The following is a 21,735-nucleotide window of genomic DNA, read 5'->3' on the forward strand; positions in this document are numbered from 1 at the left end:
ACATACTTATACAGAAGAGAGGTGAGTTTATCTCTAGAAATAGCTTCACTAAGATACAAAACATTATAAAACCATTAAAGCATCATATATATATATATTTAGTTATTTATGGGAAGCCTTGCTTTTCACTGATGACTTCAGACATTTTTACTGAGCAGTGTAAACTGAAATTGTAATAAATTAAGAAAGTCTGAGTAGCCTTTTAAGGGTTATAATTATTCCAACTCATCATTTCTTGTTATTTCATTCTTAGAAAAATCAGTATGTCAGTGCACTTACTTAAAGCTGCAAGATAAATGTCAGAAAGAGTAGAACCGGTTGTGAAATACACCACCTCCAGGAATTACACAGATTGGCACCCATGCTTCACGGAATTTAAATGGCCTTTTAGTTACGTATTCAATTCCAGATGCTTAAGTGGATGCTGAGTACTACATCCAGTTCTGAGGCCCCCAATACAAGACATCGATCTGTAATAGCAGGTCCAGAGAAGGGCCGTGAAAAAAATCAGAGGCCTGGACCACCTCTCCTATGAAGAATGGCTGAGAGAGTTGGTTTTGTTTCAGCCTGGAGAAGCAAAGGCTCCAGTGAGAACTTATTGTGACTTTTCAGCATATCAGGGGAGCTTATAAGAAAGATAGAGACTTTTTACCAAGGCCTGTAGTGAACAAACGAGGGAAAATGGTTTTAAACTGAAATAAGGTAGCTTTAGATTTGACATAAGGAAGAAATTTGCTTACGATAAGAGTAGAGAGACACTGGAACAAGTGGCCCAGAGAAGCTGTGGATGCCCCATTCCTGGCAATGTTCAAGGTCACATTGAATGGGGATTTGAGCAACCTCATCCAGTGAAAGGTGGCCTTGCCCATGGCAGAGGGCTTCAAAGTAGATGATCTTTAAGGTCTCTTGCAACCAAACCCATTCTATGATTCTGTGAAACCGTCCTTATTGACTCAATTACAGCCTTACAAGAACATGAGGATGGCCACAAGTCAACTAGAAATTCACCTAGTGCTGTATCCCACTGGTGCTTTTTCATGGAAGAGTTTAGAGAAAACTCAAGCATGTAGTGATATTACTCTGTCATATTTTCCCAGTCTCCAGTCATTTGTCATTTAGAGGCTTCATGAAAGAAAATGATGTTTCTATATTAATAACCCTCAATAGACTTTGCCATCCTAAATTTCCTCAGAGCTTTCTATACTTGAAAATGTTTAGCCTCTGGAGCATATTTTGGTGAAGAGTATCAGTTTAAAGAAAAGTTATATTCTTGTTCTGTATGGATCACAAAAAATCAACATTTCTGTGTATCCTATAAGAACTAATAGACTTTCCGAATCTCCCTATTATTCTCATAGCTTCCTAGCATTGTACCTGCAGAAACCTGTATGAATTTTCTAATACCAAATCTCTATAAAGAGCAATAAAACTTTTTTCGTCTCCAAATTGACATGAATTTCAAAAAGTTAAGCCAAACAAGTTCTTCTGATTTTTTGTTTGTTTGCTTTTTCTTTTTAAATCTCCCCTTTCTCTGAGCTTCTCTGTTATCCTTACCCTTTCCTGTACTTTGCCTTTCACTTTTTGAACTCCAAAGTATACCATAAATAAGTGGCACTGGGGATTCTTCACTTCCAGCAATCCATATCCAACCAGGGAAATGTCATTTTGCCCTAGTGCTCAGTTGGAATTCAAGAGATTTTACTGCCCTCATTGGAGCTCCCTCCATTTACGTCAGCCAAAAAGCTTAGCTACGAAGTATAATGAGAACACTGAGTGAATCACTTCTTGATGTGAAGTATCCTTTAAACCGGGAAAGCCCATTTCATGTTGTTCCTAACAGCTCCTCTCTGATGCAGCTGACACAGTTCTCAGCTTCCTCACAAACAACAAGCAAAAAGGCTCCTTGAGAACAAAAGTATGAGGTGAATAAAACAGAAGTTATGTCTGTGACGTTACCATAGCAATCGAAGTTCATGCCTGATGCCAAAATGGTACAACTATAATCACTGATCAAAGAAAAGTGTCCAGTTGTCATGGCAACTCTGGAAGGCCTTGCACTTCAATTTTGGTATCTTCACAATTCAGAATAAAGAAATAAATATATAGGGCTGCTAGTGGTCTAAATAATTAAAGCTTATGTAGTTTTAGTATAATCCTATGATCATGACATGTTGAAGACAAACAACTTCCTAAACCACATAGGATGCTGTTAGTTTCTTTTCTTCTGACACATGAAAGTGTTTTGTGGACTGATGCCTGCTGGAACGTGTGTTAAGGCATCCGGCTACATGGTATGAGGGTGTCTTTGATGCTAGACAGCAAAGTCTGGGCACATGCTGCCCAAAGACTTGTTCATCTGAGGTTTCAATAATGGAGAAAAGAACAGGGTGGAAAAAGCCTTTGTAACACAAGCAGATCTTGGGGGAAACCACTTCAAAACTCCTGTACTATTTTTCTTAATCTAAAAGTGTGATTTCTTCGTATACTGTGTATATGCATGTATGAAAAGCAGCATGAATGACTGTTAACTATGCATTAAAAATATCTGAAGTCCACTGAGGAAAAGAACAAAATATTTTAATATAAAATACAAATAATTGGCAGAATGCTACTGGGGAGCTGGATTCTTGCCTAGATGTAAGTCAATCTCTATCCCATGTCATATGCACCAGTGATTTTGTTTCTGCCATTAGCACTTCAAGGAGTGAGAGAGCAGAAAACCAAAGTGAAAAAAAATTGTAATTTCAATTACTTTGGGGAGAAAAAAACCCGTATTTTAATCTCTCCCTATTCTCTCTACTGTTTCTGTACCAGGAGAAAATAAATGGCTCTGTTCATTTTTATTTCTACATACCCAAATTGGAATTCAATAGCACGTATCATGATATATTTTCAAACAACCTCAAAAGGTTTTGCCTGCACACTTTCCCCCTAAAATGAGAAGCTGTTAAATGATGTAGAAACCACACACACTCTAATGAAGTGGGGCACAGAAAATACTGGTAAATAGCTTATGAGCAACTGTTCTTTTTCTTCCTGTCTGGAACAGAATGCACTTGTGTTTTCAATGCAAGATGCTCCGTGTTTGAATCACACATGATAAATTGGTTTAGACTTAGTTCTACTTTCAATACTGATGAACAACCTAGAACAGACAAAAGATCATAAAGGGAAAGCAAATGCTTGGAATCTTCTTCACTCTCCACCTATAGCAGCAACTACTCATTTAGCATTGCCTAGTATTTTTCAGAACCTTCCTAACATCGGATTTTTCTTTTTCTTTTTTTTTTTCTTGTTGACTACAGCAGTCGAGTTTATTGCTAATGAGAGAAAACTTGGTAGAACTCCAAGCAATCATTTTTAGATATTGTAGTCACATACTTCTAATCCTCTATTTCTTGCTGGGAATGTTGCCAAAATGCAACAGATAGCAGTGTTTGGAAGAGATATTTTGAGTATTAGGCTTTTTTTCTCTGTAAGTAGGTTACAGTTAAGTACAAGATGACATATGTAGTGTTTTTTACAAAACTGTAGAGATAAAAATTACTTGTAAATTTTTCATTATCAATGCTGAGGGAAATAGCAAGTCATTTAATAAATATGCATTGATTAAAACTTTAACTTTTTCACAGAATTATGCTTTGAAATAGACATCATTTTGCATATTTTATATCTTCTGAGGAAGTAAACTGTAAGTAATTTTCATTCTTTGCAAAGTTAATCAAGCATTTCATTATTATGATGATAACCTGTATACTTTCTTTTTGTAAATCATGAACCATTATGAGGCACAATTACAATTTTTTTCAGTCTTTTCAGATGCCACCACGCACATCTGTTAAAAAATGCAAAATCTTTGATTCATTTCTTATTCATCTTGGCCAGGGCTGGAAAATACTAGGAACATAAAAGCAGATACAGTGGATGGCACTAGAGGGTCAGTCCAGCCTGGTAACTCCTCTCCAGCGATGGCTGAAAGTGGATCTCTGCACACAAGTACTAGAACAGAGCAAGCAAATGGGCATTGTATATCTTGGTTGTACTGCCCACAACTACCCTCACAGCCTCCTACTATTTCAGGATCAGGAATGGTTTGTGTGGAATGCGAGTCCTCTGTTTTTATACTCAAGAAGTCTGATGAGGGGCAAACTAGTTGCAGAGCAAAACTGCCATGACTTCCCAAAGCAGAAAACTCAACTCATACAGACTCACTTCAGTTTTTTTTCCAGAAGCAGAGCAAGGAGAATGATGGCAATATGTCCTCACAGTCTCAAAAATAAAGTATTACTTGTGCCCTTTATGAGATATAATTTTGGTTTTAAGACAGTAGTTGGTACAAATAATAAATCAGGGGAGGAGTTTTTGATGAATTTGAAATAAATGTGTGTACTCACACATGGATTGTATTAAATGTATTTTGGTGGGCTCTCCAGTAGTGTGCAGATATTCCATGAACGACAGCATAACCACAGCCTGACTATACTCCAAAAGGAGCCTCCTTGACTTCAGTCTGGTTATGATTAAGCCAAGGCTTCTCCCTGTTGAGCACTCATTTATACCTCATTTTCATTCAGGGGAGAAGGAGAATTTGCCTCAGAGTCCTCAGAAATTATTTATTTGATCATGGTAGAGGCAGAAATGATAATTGTCACCTTTTGATGTCCTGCCCTCCAAAGCAGAATGGCGTAGCCAGTCCTTACCCTACACAACGGAGAATGAACACGAATCTGTTCCTTCATCAGTGCAGTACCTTCCCTCCCATTTTCCATATCACTGGTCCTGATGACACCTACACTGAGTCATATCCTGAAGTAGCACAAGAGATGAGTAATTAAAGCTTTGTTGAGTGCTGAAAGATTCTCTGCAGTGGATACAAGATGTCTTTGTATATCTATAATGGCTCAAATGCATCACTCATTAAAGGGTATAGATTTCATTCAGTAATAACAGCTTTGAAAAAAGTATTTCAGCTGGCGTTGCATTTTAGTAGAGTTTTGTATGTGATTCATGTAAGAGTCAAATGTGCACATGCATATATTTATATCTACATGTATATGTATGGCAGATGATTCAGGCTTTTATTTCCCAGATGGTTGTTGCAACCTAACTTTTCTGAAGCAATTATAAGGTCATTTATATAATTTGTTGCATAAGAAGTTTTCTTCCTGAAAATGCCTCATTAAGACATTTGTTAAGTGAGTAAGAAATAGCTGGACTGGGCGAATCAAACCTTTGGGCGCGCACTTGCGAAAGGACAGCCTTGTAATTTTGCACTTTTAGGGTCAAATCTCCCCCAGTGAAGTAACTAAATCTGATCATTTAAAAGCTGAAAAAAAGACCTCAGTGAGCCCTGAGTGCTAATGTAGGAAAAAAGGCAAAATAACAGAAACAAAGACTGAAGAACAGTTCAGCAAATGAGCGAGTCTCTTGCAACTTTCTGAATGCGTTAGTCTTGCTAGAACCCTGTGTCTGCCCTTTGTGTCCGTTTTATAAATGTCCTCGACTAGAAACCTTGAAGTACAAATGACTGAAGTGCTGAGTGGTTTAGGTAGTATTTACCAACTTAGAAAGTAGTTTCAGAGGGTTAGGAGGACATATCTGACTCTTACCTCTGTCCTGGTTAATATTCTGCTTGTAAAAATGAGAACCTGAATGGGCTGAGTCCTTTAGACAGTATGAACAACATGCACGAGTGTCCAAATTGACAGGGAGGGAAGTTACATCACAACAAGACCCACTGCCACGTTTTCTTCCCCTTCTTCTGGTACGAAAGTACAAGGCAAAAAGAAAATGCAAGGAGGATAAACAGGACATTCTAAGTCTTTTAAAATGATGAACAAAATGTGCTGGAAAGGGAATCATGGAGTAATATAGGGTTGATTTCAACAGGAAACATTTTGAGAAACTCCCATTTCTTTTTTCTAGCTACAGCCTAGTAAACAATTTTGCAATTTATTTAAAGCAACAGAACTGTAAGCAGCTCCTGATGTAAGTGTTCTAGGCCTGGTGTTTATATGGTGTAGATCAGTATATGTCCAGCTTATTTACTGTGTTTTGGTAATTATACATGATACACAATATTATTCTTATAATCACCACTGAGCCTTAGCGTGGGCTGTCACGACCAGCTGAACTGGGATGGCGGTCGGGTTGCTATATATAACAATCTTTATTCAATTTGAGGGGAAGATTGGAATTCAGTCTTTGACAAAACTAAATGAAGATTCAGAAAGAGCAAGGAATAGAAAAAATATCTGGAAGGTAAAAGCAGCAGCACCCCTAACAAACAAAAAATGTGTGTGCTGTCACCTCACCTACCTTCTGCCTGCAGAAATTGCCTGACCCCCGCTGCTAAACTGAACACAAAGAATAGAGGCAACCTGAGAAGTGAGGACCCCTATGAATTCAGGAGCAATTACTTGGCTCAGCTGAAAACATCAATAGCATGTATTAGAATGGAATCCCGGAGCCGTGTATAATAGAAAAAACGTACCCTATGTGTGAGTGCTGAATTGGGAGATTTCTGCTGTTGTATGGCCAGGGCCGTTGTCAGCTTTTCACTGAGAAAGCTGTACCTGAATGAAAGGAACAACTTTAAAGCATTTGTCAAAGTTGATTTTAGCAAAAAGAAGTACTGCTCTGATATCCTGACAGTAATTTGACTTTTTTATTAAATATTGCCTGAGCTCCACCCTATGCTATATGTAACCGGAGTGTTTGAGAAGATCATTGCCAAAAGTGAAAGCTTCCTTTTGAGGCCGCATTTACCCAGGAGAATTAAAATGAACAGAGATTTCTCATTACGTTGGTTAATATTGAGTGAAAATCTGCAACTTAAACTCGAGGCTGAGGAGAAATATGGCTCAGATTTATTCCCAGTGTAGACCTAAGACCTTACGGTAAACTGAAATACCTCTGCAGATGTCTTTCCCTCTCTGTGGACTGTAACACTACAAGTATTCTATCGACAGCTGTCTCACCTGAGTATCTGTTTAGTTACTGGGTGAACCTTTGTGACTTTTGGCCACTTACAGTGCTGTGTAAAATTCATATTGCTAAGGCATCATAATTAATAATCATAGTAATCAGTGATGGACAATTTGAATCCCTCCATTCTAGAGTAAGCATCTATCTCCGTAGGCACTCAGTGGCGCTTTGGATAATCTGGACAGAAGATGTTTGATCTCCTCAGTTGGGCTGGATGCAGATGTAGTCTTAGATGTTCTGGCCTCCCTGGTTCTTAGCTGGGAGTAAGAATATCCCAGTATTGTATATGTATGTGTCTGTATAGTGAGATGATTCAGAGTTGCATGAGGAGTGAGTTCTGGAAGGATGCAATGGAACGTGTTCCACCAAGTGACTTCACCAGTCACCAGCAGTAATTTTCATTTGCTAAAGCCATGTAAGCAACAAGGTGTCTTGCTGGGTAGGGATTCTGCATAAGTTTTAGCCAAGGCTGTGTTCTGGCTATAGAGGAAGGTTTCATAGCCTCATTTATTTTTTCTTTCATTTTGGTACTTCACATCATGATAATTTGAGAGAAGTGCCCCTCTTCTCCATAGATATATACCTGTAGAATTATTATTTTTTTTTCTTAGCATTTGCTGGCTATAACTTTGGGCAAAATGGTCTGAAATTTCAAAGTACCCAATGCAGTTTCTTGCAATACAGAAAAGCGATGTGTTTATATTTCACAGCTGATTTAGGGTTGGATAGGCCAGGAACATCAAGTGGTTGGTAATTGGAGAGCGGAATCTAATACATGGCCTCAGTACCTCCTGTCTTGAAGGGGTTAGAGTTGTCCGTTACTGTTTCTTCTTGAGTATATATTTTCTGATTTCTCAGGGCTGCTATTCTTTCCCATTTTCCTTTTCTGGAAGAAAAGGAGCAACTACAATTACTGATGAGCACTAAGAAATGGGCTGTTACATCTGCTCAGGTGGCAGAAATTTGTCATGAAGAAATAGAGTTCTTTAGATTAAGTGTCTGAGTGAGTTGTCTGTCTTGGTATAGAAGTACAAACTGAATCCAACAGAAATAAATAGAATATGAGACCTCTTAGCAGCATGTGAAAACTCTGACTTACAATAGCAGTTCAAGATACATCTCTTTTTCTGCATTTTACAGACAAATAATAGAGTTGTCTATTCAATTTTAAACTTTAAACTACTACCTATATTCAGGTTGCTAAATAAATGTTCTATTCCCTTCTTCTCTTTAGTTTCTTTTCCTTCTCTTTCCCTTTGGAATATATCTTGAATAGACGTTGTTTTTGAGCAAAGAAGTGTAAGCTTGCCTAGTTATCATCTGCTTACTAGTGTTACTGATGCTACACCATACTTCCATTTATCTTATCCTGGGCTTAAATGAAAGTGCTGTGCTAAAATACTGTGAAATAAGCTTATACCATATTTTGGGTTGGAAGTCCAAACCAAATGTGTGTGCATACTTTTAGGCAAGAAGATTTTTGAGAAATATGGATGATTTGAGTCTCCAGAATTATGTGGAAATGTGAAGGGATTTTTTGCTTAGAGCAATGTCTAGAAATTCCAGCCAGACTTAGAGCTTCACAGAAAACTTAGATGTATACTGTGAGACAGCATATCCAAAAAAAACCATACAGGAGTTTTGCTGAGAAATGAAAGATATCAAGAGAAAGTATATGCAGTCCAAAGTCAATAATCTTTTACTGGATAAGTAAGAACCAAAATAGCAAGTACATATCTAAACATTTCAGGGCAGTGATTTCATGAAAGTTATTCAACTTTGATTTGGATGAGTTGGAATGCAAACCCACATGAATGCATTATGTTACAAGACCTGTATCAACTTGCCTCAATCTAAAATGTGCCTTAAAACAGTGAAAAAGTTATTTCTTCTCTGCATCACTAATAGTGGTGCATTGAAGTGTTTACCTTTGGCTATTGTATCTACTCACTTGGAGGGTGAACTCTAGCATTCTTGTTCCACGGTTGTCCTTGCTACCTGTGTGGTGATATATTTATTAATTGCTAATAGTAATTAATATATCTGTGCTCCCATGTCTACTGGTTATATTAATGTAAAAAACCAAAACAAATTGCAAGGCTGATGGGCTGCTGTGTACACAAGATGCACAACTACTAAGGGAAGTAGACTCAGGTGGTCTTTCGGATGCAGAGTGATATCTTCTCTCACACAAATACAGCTAGGAACACAGTTTAATACGGTGACATGACAGTTGTGGTCAGGCACAGAGCATGGCTGGACTGACCAGCAGCTTGTTTACATGCAACTGGCTCCTTATATCCACTCACCTCCATTTTCCACTTCTCATTTCTCCATTATCCAGCTCATCTCCCTTCCTTCCCCAGCCTTTGGCACTTCCCACCTGAACATGCCATAAGTTTTGCACATGCTTGCATAGTATGTTTTACACAATCCCACAAACTCCCTCAAATATCACAGAGTGACTTTGCTCTTTCCAATGAGACCCATTATAGTCTTGTTTCCTTGGCCTCATTAGTTGCTAAATTCTGGCTGAAGTTCTCCAAAGTTATGTATAAGTGATTCCTTCCAGCCTGGTATCTTCCAACCAAAATGATTCTATGATTCTGTGATTCTATAATCAGCAAATTCACCTTTCTGGTCATTATTAGTGTCTCAGCTGCCCACTCATTGAAGTTTGTGCACCTGTGTGCTTAATTTACTGCATTTCCCATGTATTCCCTTCACCTCTTTATGCTGAGTATCCATTAACCAGATCTCTTTTACAAATTAGCTATCCTCACACTAAATTCAGCAGGGATGTGATGATAGACAGATAAAGCCTTCGCAATAGGGATATGACAAAACACTTCAAACCAGGCTGAGAGTGATACAAATGTAGGTTCATTAAAACCTATTATTAATGTAGAGGCTCTGAGACAGTGCTATCTTACCTGTGCTAGACCAAAGGCATGTTCAAAGTGATTCTTGATGCACTGTGCTTATTATGTTGGTTATTATGTTTCTGTATTACCTAAAAAATGATATTTTACCACAATTTAGAGCAGCTCCAAGCACTGATCTTCAGACCTCTCCCAACAAAATCTTGCTCTCAAAGAACATCTCAAACATTTTACATTTTTACCAATAATGCAAGCATGGTCAGTTATTGAAGGTTAGCTCTTGCATGTCTTTGTAAACAATGGCAAAATAAAAAAAGAAGCCCTGTAAACATGTTTTAACTTCTAAGAATTCATAGTCACTGCTCTAGTGCATTATATTTCCATTAGCATTTTCAGTAGTAGGATACTCTCCATGCACGTGCTGTGTGATCTTTGCTGTGTCTACCTCTCATACCGTCTTTGGCTCTATGCAGTCTCACACGTAGTCTCTTACACATGCTTGAAATTCTCTGTGTGGACATTTTTTTCCCTTCTTAAAATATGCTTCTCCCATGAAACACAGCACAAATGTCTTGCCAAAACAGCCACTCATTTCGTTCTCCATCTGCTATGTCTTTTTCCCCATTTGGACATAAGTACCTAATTTTAGATATGTCCTATCAAACTCCAGGCATTCAGTTGAAGCCTAAGTTAGAATTCTCGTCATCAAATTGTCCTTTTATTGCAGACAAAGGGGAAAAGAAAACCCATGCCTGTCTCTCTCTTCCTTTCCCTGTTTCTCCTTTACAGTGGCTTCAGAGGGGATCTGCAGTACTTGCCTTTAGTTCTTCAGGAGAAATGAGATGGATAGAACCTCAAATGTTTTACTTTTCTATTTGTTTTTCTTAGTGTACTTACCTTTATAATTAACGACAAACAGGAAATTATTTTTATTAGTATATCAATAATACTAAAATCTGTATATTTTTTGGAAAAGATTATGAGAAGGTGGTTGCTCTCACAGCTTGGGTTTCAGAGAGATGTCATGTGTTTTAAGTAAAATTGTGTACACATTGTACATGATATTAAATGGAAAATAATTCATTAATTCTACTTATATCATAGCTTTATATAATTAAAAAATTCCAGGATGTTCTTTCCCTTAGTCAATTTTCAGTTTATCTTTTATTTTTGTGCAAAATCACACTTCTTTTTTTTTCAAAGACCAACCCACTCTAAATTTCTTCTCAGATCAATCACCCATAATTCCATGTTCCTGTCACTTTCCAAGAAAAGAAGAACATTGTGAGGTGTCTCTGCTTCCTACACGAAGCTGTAATATACAATTTCATTCTGTTCTCAGTTTAAAGAGTATTTCCTACTTTGGCTAAAATTGCTATCATCTGGGGTAGTGTCTGCAGTTAAGACTTCCTCTTAGATAAATCATAGCATTAACTAGAAGCTATACATGTATTAACTGTTATACGACAGAAATAAACTCCTACTACCTCACTTCCCTCCACCCAATAAATGGCTATTTATATAGATTTCCATATGACCAATTCCAGTGCTTTTATCCCACATTTTATCTTAATTCCAGTGCTTCTGTTCTCTTAAGGTATGGATTGATTTGAGCTTGCGATCAGATCAAAGTAGAACTTCTTGGGTTAACAACTGTAGTATACCCGAAAATCATCTGTTTTGTGAGTTTGTTGGGTCTTTTTGTGGGATTTTGTGTGCATGGGGGGTGGTGTTTGTTTTTCATCACTGTGCAAATCAGTTTTTTTTGCCACATATTACAAAAGCCATCTACTAAAGCACCCATCATGTCTAATGTGCTATCTGCATGTGAACAATGCATTAGCTTAAAGGAAAATATTTTAAAGCTGTCCGGAAACTGTTTTCCAGATGGCTGATCAAGTGGACACAGACACACGGGCACGGTCTCCAAAGAGATGTATTAATAATGGATGTTACTCTCTTGCAGTGGAATGGGACAGAGACAAAGCAAAGAGAATAAAGCTGATACAGAGCACACTATAATCAAGGATTTTTAAAGCTCCTTGTTACTTTTTAAAAAGCCTGTCATTCATCCTAAATGTGCAAATGCCTTGATAGATTATTTAAGGGATACTTGATTGCCAATAAAATTGCTACCGTGGTCTGAAGTAATGGATTAAAAAATAAGTCTGAAAAGCTGGGCTTGAATAAGGAGTCACTTTACTATGAGACAAAATTAATAAATGAAGGATTATTCTCTACTCATTCTCCTCCAGCTGAGCTCTGTAAATCCTTCCTAATGAAACCTTCATTGAAAGAAGATTCACCTTGTATTTGCCTGGTTCAAATGCTGGAGGTTTCTGGATCATTTTGTAGAGCAAGACTTCAAAGCACTGCAGAAAGGAGCTTCTTGCCAGATTCCTGGGAAGCACTAGAGGCCCCTATAGCAATGAAGTCCCATTGCAGCCACTCTAAGATCAAACAACACAAGGCTCCAGGAAAACATGGAGATGTAATAACCCTCAGGATAGGGTTGGATAACCTGAAGTGCTGTCTGGGGCATGCTGTAGGCTTTGCTGCAACAGGTATGTAACGTAAGTTGTCCTCAGATACCTTCTGTCCCTCTCTGGATGTGAACATCCCCTTCACAAAGATAACAGATAGGAAACCATGCTTGCATTTCTGTTAACAATCTATCATATTATAGTTTAAAACATCAGAAAAAAGTTGTTTTGGTGCTTACCTGCCAGACAATAAGTTAGTGTTATTTTTCTGCTTTCTCCTCTATAGGCTCTGTAAATGGGTGCATAGACAGAAAAATCAACCATGATTTAGTACAGTCTAGGAAACAGAGATCTGATGTATGGAAAGCTCCCAACATAAATCAACAGGAGAGGCAATAGATCCCCTTAGGCATACTGTGAAGTTTGTATGTGTTGCATTTTATAAGTGGAAGATGCGAAGCCATATCTCTGCTGGCTTTAATCTGGGTGTCTGACCTACCAAGATGTAAGTGTGAATTGCACTGTGTAAGCTCAATGGAGAACTTAATAATTGTTTGAATTTCTGGCTTATATGCTGCATTTGCCCTGCTATTACTACCTTGGATATCTGTGACCTTCACAGATCTCAGTCACACTTCCTGATAACCTCAGAGACAGAATCCTAACTACAGGCTTTCTTTCCTCACTTGAAGTTAGAAACTGAGATTCAGCATAAAGTTTGCTGCTGATTTATAATTGAGTCTTGGCTTGTTAGATATTTTTTTCACTTGGTACAGACATAGCTTTATCGTCAGTGCAGCTCTGGCTTGAGCATCTGTGTTGACACCAGAAATTCTAAGTGAAATGCAGGAGGATGCAGAAATAAGTATCAAGAATAGTGATTCTGGTTAGAGGATGAGAGAAAATGGAGATGACTTAAAGCAAGAAAGGTTCTGGCTGCATATAAAGAGAATCATTTTACTCATGAGGACAACCAAGCAGTAAAAAAGGCTGCTCAGAGACACCATGTGGTCTCAGGCTCTGCAGTCTCCATCCTTGGAGGTTTTCAAGACCCAACTGGATAAAACCCTAGGCAACATGTTCTGAGCACAGGGCTGACCTTGCTTTGAGCAAGACGTTGGAACGGAACCCTCCTGACATCCCTTCCCATCTGAACTATCCCATGATTCCATTATAATAATAATAATTAAACTGAGCACTGTCAAAAATTTTCTGGAAAAGTTTGAGAAAGGGCACCTGGATATGACATTAGTTCTGTTAGGTTGTTTAAATATAAGTTAACTTTGGACTACAAATGAGCCTACAAGATCAGATCTTAATGTCTCCATTCAGCAGAGAAACAAAATTTTGCTTTACCTTTTCTGTGATTTGCATGGGAGCAAACCAAAGAAGGACCTTAAACAGACAGAAAAACAGGAAATGACTAAGGAAAAGAGCCACAGAAGGGAATTTCCTGTAAGACTTTTCAGATGCTAGGTAATGTGTTGCTCCTCTGTAGTTTATGGATTTAGAGTGATGTGACAACGACTGTAGATGAGATTCCCATACAATCCATGGGACATTGAGAAGTTTAGTATGAGAGTCATGGCAACTACTGCTGATCACATGAAAATTAAAAATCTGATTTAAGTTAGCTCTCCAGATACGCCACAACATAGAGAGTTGTGGTTTTAGATGGAGACTCATATCTTAAAACATTTGTCTTAAACAACTTGGTTAAATCACACCAGCCTTTCTCCAGTGAATGCATGGAGCACTAGGACTAAATTAGATCAGAGTCCTAACTTTCACAAATACAAATACAGGTTAGATAAATCCATCTTTGGCTACAAATTGACCTCTCAGACCTCTGTACAAGCTGATTTAATGGAATACTATAGTATTTCTTTTTTTTTTCATTGACTGTAGCAGACTTGTCATGAAAAACTTAATTATAAATTCCTTTTAAGGCCTTATTTTTCCTTATATTTGTCAGTGAGTTAGCAGATATGCAGGGTCGCCCTCCTTGGTACAAAGACATGATCCTCACATGTTTCTGCCTTTGGCTCTCAGTCAAGCAAGCAAAACCTGTAATCGGCCTCAGTTTCACAGAAATGCTTGCATTGAATTTGGAGCCTCATGACTCAAATGAGGAAGACGTTAAAATATTTAAATCAAAATATTTGGATTGAACAAGGTTTTTTTTATATATACTTTTCTTGTATTGTTTAAAGACCTCAAAAAACTGAAAGGGCTTGAAACTCAAATGATATGTCACATTGAACTTAAAACAGAAGTTTTTCTTTTGGTTGGTGGGTTTTGGTTGGTTGGTTGGTTGATTTTTGGTTGTTTTGTTTTTTGTTTGTTTCGGTTTGTTTTTTGTTTTTGTTTTTTTTTTTTGTCTTTGTTTATTTGGGTTTTTGTTGATTTTGGTTGTTTTTCCTTTCCTTCTTTGAATTAGACAAAATGGAGTAAAAAATTAATTTTATACTTGGGATTTTACAAAGGTGTGTGCACAAGGACAAGTATTTTTTTCCCTGCTTTTTGACGCTGATCTCTTTCTAAGCATTAAATTCCCCACTAAATCTATGTAGGTCTGTGCTTTTTATTTCTCTTGTTTAGTCGCGCATTTTCCTTTAAGCACCTTCCCCACTATCTGACACACCAGAAGGAGAGGGGAATGCATCATCCCCACAAGCCAAAGATTGGCATCGCCTTGGCAAATAAAAGGGAGTAATGGAAGATGGTTTTGTTGCTTTCGTCATCTGTGCTTTCTCTTGTGGTGCTGATCATGTTTGATTAGCCTGGTTAATGAGGAACATCTTGTTAAAATTAAAGTTCTGTAGTATTTAGCATATTCTTGCCAATTGTTAATTAGCATATTGACAGGAGAATGTTTCGGATATCGTTTCTCAGCAACATCCTCTCCCCTTGCCTGGTCCGTCCTGCCAAAATAAAGATCCTTCCAGTCACAACATGTTTGGGAGCCATATGACATGTCTGTGAAGGCTGCCTTGGAGCACTGGTGCACAGGAGAGATACATATATTATCAGTCAAAACCAATGTGAAACCTGCAAGCATAGGAGATGCAGGGCTAGGGAATCCTTTGTGTTACTGATTTATCATGTAGATACAGATTTCATGTCCTTTACTGCTACTCTCCCTCATTGGGGCAGGTTCTCATTCATGTTTTTGAACAAGAGCCCATTGGCTTAGAAGCTGCATTTACAATTTCTGTTTCAGGAGCAAATGTTTTGTTTGCCCTCTTTGTGCTGACTGAGGTACTTATAAACTGATCTTTAGCCTCCCCTAGGGCAGCTTTGGGATTTTTATGGGGTCATATCTCTTGTACTGGTGCTTTTCAGTGAAGAGAAAGAGCTGTGATTCATAGCAGCTTTGACCTAAATTGCTGAGAGCAGTGCACTATACCGCTGTCACTGTGATATGGGATGCATTGGTAGGTGTCAAGGGGTGCTAGAGCCCTCCTAAGTCCTCTTCAGCCTCCAGTAATTCTGTACTGCATCCACACAGCACAGTGTAGCTGGCATAATAACTCGTACCAATACAGGGAAGTCTTCCCAGGTGCACCAGTCCTACTGCCACACTTATCTTCTGCTACATCTAGTCCAACTTACCCATTAGAATACTGAATTGTCAGAAAACTACTTCGAGGATGAAAGGATTTTTTTTTTATTATTTTTTCCCAGTTTCAGTGAAATTTTTAATTTTAATTTCGTTGGGCATTGGAACAGACTGCCTGGGGAAGTGGTGGAGTCATCATCCCTGGAGGTGCTTAATAGAAGCAGAGATGAAGTTCTTAGGGACACAGTTTAGTCCCAGTGTTGGGTTAATGGTTGGACTCGATGATCTTGAGGGTCTCTTTCAACCAAAATCATTCTGTGAGAGTTTAGTTTTAATTTCAGCACAGCAGAATGTATGACCACTGATGAGGCCGGTATCAAGGAGATGTCTAGATCATAGATTTGGGAGAAAGACAAAGAATAGGGGAGTGGGGAACATTTTGGTGGCAGTTGACTATAAGGTAAAGTTAGGTTAGGGTTACTGTGTTTTGAATTTGTTTTTGGAGATGGCTACATCATTTCCTTGACTATAGAAGCTGTTTAGATTTCAAATGCATTAACCGAAGTACCTGAAAGTAAGCAGCTGAGTAGGTCTTCTATCAACTACTTGTCCTTGGGGGTTTTATAATGGCCAAGCCTGATCTTAAATTTGCTTGGAAAGCAATCTGCTCTTAAATCAGTTAGCAAGGAACTTAATGTATAAATAGTTGCATTAAAACAACATAATCTTTTTAACAGGCTACTTTTTTTTTTGTCTTTCTCCGGTGTACAACTTGAATACTTTTGACAGTTTTATCAGTGTGAAGTTAGACCCTGGGTCACTAATTTCCGCTCAACAGATGGGATTCTAATAGCTCAATGATTGACATTTTAAAGCCATTAACTTCCATTCAGTTTGATCACCTGCAGGCAGGAGTCTGTAGTCAGATCCTCAGTTTCTGGCAGGCTCTGCTAGGTTAGCGTGTACTCTCTGATTTGGCATGTGAAAACCAAGCCTTCATCTGCTAGATGGATGTTTAAAGGGATTTTACTAAATGAGCATGTGGGGGAAAAGAAAGGACACAGTGAAATGTCAAGTTGAAAAGTTTATCCTCTGGAAATACGAGATTTTGGAGAAGAAGAATCAATTGCATCTGAGGTCTGGGTAGACATGCTGTTAACACTGGATTTTTGTGGGTGTTTGCTGCTGGACTGAGTAACAGGTAACTAGTTAAATAAGGCATGTTATTTAGAAAACATTACATTTCTGTCTGGTTCAAGACATGGTAAGGAGTCAGGATTCTACAGAAGAGTGATTTTTCACAGCAGTGTTCAGTGTATCCTGGTTCCATCTGTGGGTGGACTCTTCTCTCACTCCCCTTCTTTCTTCTCCTCTTCCAAACCTGTAAGTCTGGTCCTTCTTACCGAAGTCAAGGTGTGCTCCATCATCTTTTGTCTCCTATGGGCCTGAGGTGAAATTCTGCTATAGGGTATGTAGGAAATAAAAACCAAGTGCAAAACTGCTCCTAATGCCTCTGTCTCTATTTGGTAATGTGCCATCTGGGTTGCCAAGAAAGTTACATGGATCCCATGGGTGAATTTGGATGAAATTAGGGAATCTTTATGTTCTTCATGTTGCATTCATGTCACAGAAGGAAAGCAAAAATAAGAGAATAAATGTTACATCTACATGAAAAAATATTGAAAAATTCAGAGTAAGAGAAAATAAGCTGGTAGTAATGTCTATGAAAAAGAAAACCAATTACTGAACAAACCTAGAAATACAGCTCCTGTATAGCTAAATGATTTCCTTTGCAGGCTTTTTGATATAATTCTACATCAGTATTGTATTAATAATTCTGTGTGATCTTTAATAAGAGGATTTAAACCAAGAAAACCAAACCAGCCAAACAAATTTTAGAAAGGCTATTGTTTTCTGCACTGCACAGGACACAGCAAAAGGCCAGTAAACATACGTGATGTGCATGCTCTTCCCTCAAAAATTAGCTTTGGATAGGAGCTGTTAAGCACCATGGCCTGATCCTTGATTTCATCCAAAAAATATCCCAACATCTGGTTCTTACAATCTTTCCTTTTAAATCCATTGATGTGTGGACATTTCTGGCTCTTTGAGATGTGAAAGAAAGAAGGGGTGAGAGTTCAGTCCCTCTTCCATTCATGGTTTCAGGCAAAACAAAAGCTTTTCCTCTTGATTTATGCAACTTTTATTGATGAGCTTGACTGGTAGCGTTGACTTGCTGCATCGCTTCTCCCTCCTGCTCTGTCCTTGCTCTGGGGTTGTGCAGGTGACACAGAGAGATAAGAGGGAACATGGAAAGGCAGCTAAGGACAAATCCATCCAGCTTCAGCTGGAGGAGAAAAGCAGGTGATAGCAGTGGGGCATTTCTTTCTGGACCCCATTCTGTGCCTCTCTGTAAAAACTTTGCTTATGACTCGAATGCACTGCCAAGTGCCTTGTGCAGATGGACAGGGTGCCTGGGAGGAAAGGAAGGGTGGATTTTAAAGCTCTGTTGATAATGGATGATATTTGCTCTGGGCCTGTCATCCTCTTTCTCTGGGAGGCTTGTTTTTATCCTCTTATAAGGAAAAAAGAAATACTTTATCTCCCATGCTGTATAATTCTGCCTTCAGAATTTGAACTTCCTTATTTTTGTAAAGCTGAAGTGCCATATTATGGTGGGGTGTTTTTTTGAGTTATTGCTTATCTTTGAAAGTGTATTCATTGCTACAGGGAGGACCTAGACTGGCTAGAGATCAAATTATATCTATAATGTTAGTGTGAGTCTGTGTCCTCTTCCTCCATGTTATTTTAAAAAGAGTCTCTTGACATATGGCATAAATACTTGTTTGTTAAAAGAGGCATTTAGACATGAAGCTATTGTTATTAGATCTGAGATCTGGGTGTTTTTACCTATGTCCTTAACTCTGGAAGTGTTGGAAATGAAGTAGGAAAATGAGACTTCATAATTAAAGTAGGAAGGAAAGGGCTCTTGAGTGGAAGTTAGGGCACCTGAAAATAATGGTTTGTCATCTCATAGTCTTCACAGACTCCGATATATTTCAGGAGTGAATTAAACATTGACAGTTTGATACTTCAGTTTTCCACTCTCTACTTTGTTTACAAATGTTTTTGATATTTGTGATAAAATGCTGCCTGTAAACCTGGAGGTGAGAGGTGAAGAAGGGGAAAAACAAAAGAGGTGCAGGGAAGCCTTGATGTCAGTGCTCTGAGCTTGATGATTTAAATTGCTTCTGAGAGCCATTAGCCATGACACATAGCACTTATATATAAAAATGCAACAGTACTGTGTATTCGTTAAGTCTGTCTCAAAAGAAACATCTGATACCTGTGGATTTCCATGCTTATTCTTTATGAGTAAAATAGTTGTTGACCTCAGGCTCTGTCTGCAGATTTCTATGGAAGCTGGGCACCATTTACTCTGAAACCTCCTCTTCTGCTATCATGTATTATCCAGTGATTTTTCTGTGAAAGGATTAAAAGTTTTGTATCGACTACGCAGCTCTTTCCTTCTCCTGGATACAGAACAAGTGGAAATTCTCTGTGCTGAAGTTCGCAGAGTGTCTAGCATCAGATTTTCTAAAGACATATAAAGTGCGGGGAAAAGGCATCAGCTGGATTTTGTTATGCATAATATTTAGAGCAAGGAAGACAGAATGGACCATTTTATCTGTTTCCTTACAGAAGCTTGCCATAAAAATTGTTTATTCTGGCTGCATCTTACTGCCCAGCTCTTGTTAACAAATTCCAGGCTCGAGTTGAGATTTAATGCTCTAGAGAGCGTGTCATTTTTAAGAGAAGGATCTGAAAAACACCTGCTTGCAGTGTATGTTGCAGACTTGCTCAAGTCATAGTTTTCCCATTGTCTAAAATATATTTTCTGCATTGCATGAACACATTGCAGTCTACAGATTAAAAGCACAAATTGCTCCAAAAAGAAATCACACAGCTCATATTGTGAAACCAAGCAAAGAAGTTCCTGGTATTTAAGGTCTCATCCAAATTGCTCTAAATTAAAGGATGCAGTCTAAATCATTCCCCGGGCTTTACACAAACACTGTAAATACCATGTCTCATTGATATTTGTGAGTGACACGCTGAGAGCTGATGGAGGCTTTTTTTTTTGCAGCTTAGCAACAAGCAGTGACTGGCAAATTCCTCTGCTCTTCAAAATCAATGCCACTTTTCTGGATCATTTCCTCATCTCCACGAACATCTGTCAGAACAGAAAATTGACAGTGTTCCCAGGGACAGTGCGAGATCTGCCGCAAGCTTTGATGGTTAGAGGATGAGCCTTTTCAAAGTCAAACATATTATGGTTTTGGATCCCGTATCAGCATTAGCTTGCTTGTAACACTGTTGATCTGTGTGTCTTTTGCATTCCGATAAGCTTTTCGCTTTGCATACAAAACAGCACTGTGAGAACACACATTTGTTTATTCATACACCAGTCATACAAGTGAGCACATCTAAGTAATGAATGAGGAGTGCTTTGCTTTGAGGTCATGAGATACTTCTGAGTAAATTAAGTACATTACACAGCTACCACCTTTCACACTTTTCAAGCCTGGTAGTAGCCCTCATGCCTATTGTGGCATCTGACAGAACAATTCCACTGCCCTTCTCCATGAACTAACCAGAAACTCCAGTTCTTTTAGCATGAGCCCTAACCCTTGGGAGCCAAAAAGGCCTGAGAGACACTTGTAGGTGATGATACTTGGAATGATCTGGGCACCTACCCTTCCCCTTTATATTGAGAAGTGAGAGAAAGCTTGTTCAGAAAGGTTCAGCTGTTCAGACACCTTTCTGAGGTTCAACCACGTGGTTGATGAATGTGAGGTGTGCCTTTTACGATCTGGAAATAGCAACGGGGGCGGAAATCCTTGGCATATCCAGTGTAAAAGCATCTTCACAGGGAATTTCACAGCTCTTAACGGCCTGAAAAAATAACACTGTGCTGTGGCTCTTTAAGAAAGTAATTATTGTCTGGATATGTCCTTAATAACTATTTTTTTTTTCTTAACAGATGTGCTATATGCTTTAAATGGTATTTTTCACCTGTATCGTTACTTGTATCATTGATAAAAATCATGAGGGTATTTAAGGCTCGAACTGGTATTTCCATGAAAATCAGGCAAGTTCCTCTGAGACTGATAACTACAAGACGTGGTGTCTCTAAACAATTTTGTCAGAAAGCCATACTTGAGCTGATTGTGAGTCTGCAGCACCTTGGTGTTCGCAGTTTATTTCAGTCAAGCCTTATCCATGGTCCTGTTAATCCCTTTACATTATTACTGATATCTTCAAGTCAAATTGTACTTTGAACATCCAAAACCTGCTCTAGATTTACTTACCACTTGCTAAGGGCAAAGTAAGAAGTGAATTCTCCTTCAGAAAAATTAAAGCATTCTGGTTTTAACAATCTGATTAAGAAGAGAGAGAAATGTTGCAAAGTACTGAGATTGGGCAGAACTGTAGTTAGAAATTGAGTGGAAATACGTGCAGCTCAAAAGTTTTATGTTTCTTAGTTGCATGTGGAGTATTCACTGTCATGGCTTCTGTGCTATGGGACACTTGATAAGCAAGAGTTGCTGCTAAGCAGGTAACTGTGATGTGTTGTGTGCTTGTCAGGGCTTATAATTATTCAAATTGTATGTCAATTTAATATAAATCATCAGTTTAAAAAACTGACTTCATTTGACTTAGTAAACAGCATTTTAATAGAGGAGGGAGAAGAAGAGGAATGGGAAAGGAATAGAATAGTATTTACATGTGTAACTATTCCCAAAACAGCAACAACAAA

Source organism: Patagioenas fasciata, chromosome 2 (assembly GCF_037038585.1).
Source record: "Patagioenas fasciata isolate bPatFas1 chromosome 2, bPatFas1.hap1, whole genome shotgun sequence".
NCBI classification, from domain to species: domain Eukaryota; kingdom Metazoa; phylum Chordata; class Aves; order Columbiformes; family Columbidae; genus Patagioenas; species Patagioenas fasciata.